Source organism: Cinclus cinclus, chromosome 1, assembly GCF_963662255.1.
Source record: "Cinclus cinclus chromosome 1, bCinCin1.1, whole genome shotgun sequence".
NCBI lineage: Eukaryota > Metazoa > Chordata > Aves > Passeriformes > Cinclidae > Cinclus > Cinclus cinclus.
The window spans coordinates 42,672,100-42,676,280 of record NC_085046.1 but is presented as its reverse complement, the minus strand read 5'-3'; positions in this window follow the sequence as shown (position 1 = coordinate 42,676,280).

Here is a 4,181-nt window from a genome sequence, read left to right as displayed (position 1 = left end):
CTGGAAGCTACTGTGATCTCCCCTTGCATGTCATATATCATTCTGCCAATGACTGTTAATTCTTACATACAACACCTCTACTTTCTTATTCCCACTTCTCCCCTTTTTTCTTTCCTTCCCTATTCTCAAGAGGAGAATTTTTTAGCTGTTAAAGCACAGGACTGAAAAATCAATGACTCCATGTTCTTTCCTCCTCCAGCATCTCATTTTTTAATGTTTTAAATGTTCTGCACCTCAGATTCGTCATCTGTAAAATTAAGGTCTCTGTCATGTATCATAAAGATCTCTCAATAGTACTGGGGGACTTTAATACTTGAAAAGGGATTTGAGATCCTTCCTCAGAGGCAGGATGGTGCTCACACCATGAAAAGAGTATTACATTACCCTGGCACCTGCGTTAAGGGATGTCATGTATAGTTGAGGAGAAGTTCAGCCTTTTCTTTATCATTTGCCAGACTGAATAAAAGAAAGCTTTCAGCAAGAAAAATTAGGAATCAGATAAATTTTTCTTCTGGTACATGATCTTTGACTAAACTGATTCTTAAAGTGTTTATGGTTACATAGAATTAGGCAGTTAGAGTTCTTCATTTCCAGAGGTGTTACAAAGTGCTTCCATAATGTGGCATCACAGAAAATGCAGAAATCAAAAGGCTATTGTATGCTGAGCTATATAAACCATCAGTCATTTTCATGTGGGTACGTGGTCTAAAGTTTCTTTAGAACCCCAGCTGCTGCAGATCTTTCTGTTTACTTTACACAATCCTGATTATAAATGTCCTCTACTTATAAACAAATCATTATCAGTGGTTGATATAAGTCAGCAATTCTGTAGCAGCCCTCAAGTAATTGGAAAGATACCTTCATGGTATTGAAAAATCAATTGAAAATCTCCTTCACTTTGTACAGATCTCAGCATGTAAGACAAACACCTAATAGTGTGGTGAGTTCGTGTAGGATGCACTGAAGACAAAACTGGCCATATGGTAAAGGCTTTCTAATGAGGCTTTGGATGTTATTTTCATTGCTCCAAGCTACTATCTGCAATAAAATACTGTTGACTTTGTGCAGGGTAACCTCATTAAGTATATGAATATATCTCTGAAATGGGATATTTTTCCCTGTTTTATCTATTTAGGGTTTTAGCAAGGCCATTCTGCCTTTAGGCTGAACTGCTATCAATTTCTCCTGCAGATTTTTTATGCAAATTTAAACTTCCACTGGCTTTTGATGGATCATTTTAAATTCTGAAAACTGCTTTAAAATAAATTACATCTTGTCCTTTTGAGATAACCAATGATCTAAAATATATTCTCTGCCAGCTACAACCCTGCCTTCCTTTTTATCTCAAATCCAATACAAAAACAAAAAAAAAAACCTCCCAGGAAACTCCTATTAGCCTGAAATACATTAATATCTGTAATTCTTGAGCCAGGTGCAGGGATGGGTTGCAGTTTTAGTTTGTAGGGGAAACTAAGTCCACGAGAGATTTTAATAAAAGCACTAATACACTGCTAAGTGCTTACTACCCTAAGGTAAAACCTTTCCATATGAAAACTTTACTATGACCATGATGAACAATGTAGTGTTCTACTTTTTTTCTTCCCTTTTTTTTTTTTTTTTTTTGGGAAGAATGAGCTGGAAGATTCCTAGGATAAGTTTATACATTTTTGCCACAAGAAAAATAGAGTTTACAGCACCACCTGTCCTCCTTCAGAGGTCTTATTTGTACCTGCAGCTGAGGAACTGCACTATAGTGGAGACAATTTCAGCAATTAGAGAGCTATATGAATGACAGCTTCCAGCCCAGCTGCATGTTTGCTTGCAGCATTCACTGCAAATCATCTGGCTGCACTCCCACCCCCTCTTTTTGTTCTTTCTGATATCATTGCAAAGTTGGAGAGATCCTTCAAACTGATCAGGTGAAACCCACGTGACCTCTCTGGAGAAGGCTGACAGTTCAAAAGTGATGTTTCCACTTCCCACTTTCCAGTTCCAAGGACCACCCAAGGCAGCAGACTGGTGGGAAAGGTTTTTCTAGTCTATGCTCTTCCTTTCCTCCAAAGAAAAGTGGTAGCCATTTCCACTGCTGTGTTCAGGAGGCACTTGAATTCTTGTCCCACTGATTAGAGCAGGCAGTTTGCCATCTGATTGCACTCACAGTTGCAGCCATCTTGATACACCTACTCCCCCTTACACACACAAACCTGAGAGTTCATGCCTCCTTAGCACCATGACAAGCTGCATGCACCAAAAAAGACCAAACATAAAAAAAAAGGTTTATTTTACATCATGATAAAAAGGGGGAAAGTACAGAACTGTAGCTTTTCTGTCAGAAATGTGTGTCCCTGTGTATTACTTCCAAGTTACTGGGGCATGAAATCCCATGTCACCTCAGCTGTGCAGGATGCTATGTGAGAAAAGCAGCATACTGTGGCAACAAGGCTTGCTAGGATCAAGGGAGCCCTCCTCTTCTCTGGCTGGGAACATCTGCCATGGCTTGGCAAGTTGCTTGATATTGCAATGTGCCTTGATTCCAGACCTTGAAAATGGGGGCAAATAGAATTTTGCTACTTCCTGGTGACTTTTGGTCAAGTTAGCACCACTGTAGGGTTGCCACAGTGCTCAGAAATTGGGACGTAACACCTTTATCCTTTTTAGACCCCTTATTTCTCCTGCTATATAGGTCGCAGTCACAGCAGCAGCGTAGGCTACCAATGGATCCCATTAGAAAACACATTCACATAAAATTTAGCAACATCCCTGATGCTGCTTTTGATGCCAGGGAGAGAGCAAAAAGATGCAGTGACAGCTGTGATAGCAGAGATGACTACCCGGGTTCAGAGAGGGAATATCAGTTGGACTGTAAACTTGGGAGATGCATTTCTGAGCACACCATGCAGCCACTTCTTGAAAGGACGAGAAGTAAATTCGGGACAAGGAGTGTGTGTGAAGGCTACTGGTAAGTTTCTGGGTCACAGCTTTGGGCGTGAACACCAAAACAGCCCAGTTACAAGCCTCAAGTCCAACACTCTCCCCACCACACACAACATAGTAGGGGACAGATTCCAGCTGACCATGCTGAAAGCTCATGTCTTTATAAAAAGGGATTTCTGCTGAAACCAGAAGGGAATCTTGGATTTGCTATCCTAACTAGCTCAGCTGTGCTGGTTCCCTGCTCAGAAAAGGAAAAAAAGGGTGAGTTAATTCTGAACACTGATGAAAGCCAGACCACACCAAAGCCAGAGTGTCACAGGTACCGTCCCTGCGTCAAGCTGCCCAGAGCCGTCTGCCTGACCCACCCATTTCAGTTTTACCAGGAACCTTCCCTGGCTACACTATTAAATACTCTTCCCATGAGCGCTGCCCTCCCGCCGGCCCAGCCACTCGCTCAGAGCACACCATCATAGAGTGACGGGATCATTGAGGTTGGGAAAGGCCTCTAAGATCATGGATTCCACCCGTCATCCCAGCATTGCCAGGGCCACCACATCACCCCGTCCTTAAGTGCCACATCTCCCCGGTTTTTTAACACTCCTAGGGACAGTGATCCCACCACTTTCCCTAGGCAGCCTGTTCCAATGCTTAAAGTTTTCCCCCAATATCCGATCTAAACTGCCTCTGGCACAACTTGAGGCCTTTTCCTCTCGTCCTGTCGCTCGTTTCCATGGAAGCAAAGCCCTGAAAGTGGCTAAGCCCCGCACCCCCAGGAAGTTTGACACAGCAGAGTCGTTTTTTGCCCGACATCACCACACACCCGAGGGCACCTGCTCAACACCGGCAGGAAAGCTTTGAGTCCATTGTCCCGCAACCCTGTGTGTCTAAGAGGTGCTCGCCAGCGATAAACCCCACCAGCCGCTGGCATTTTCCGATTTAGACACTTGTGTGTCGGATTTCACTGGCTCGCGGCTGGAACGCAGGCAGGGGAGTGATGGCAGGCATGGAAGAGCTGCGAGGGGAAAGGGGCTCGTGGCTATTTCTGCACGTCCTCGCCCTTGGGTGAGGCATTCCCCCCGGGTCAGAGTAGCTCCATCCACGGGTGCTGCAGCCCACGACTTTGGGGCGATCCGGGAGTTTTTATGTCACTCTCGAGCTCGCCGCCCGCGGGCCGGAACTCTCTGTCCGGGGCAGCACGGAAGGTTTCCAGCGGCGGACGCGGCGGGGCCGGAAAGCGGAGGCGGCTC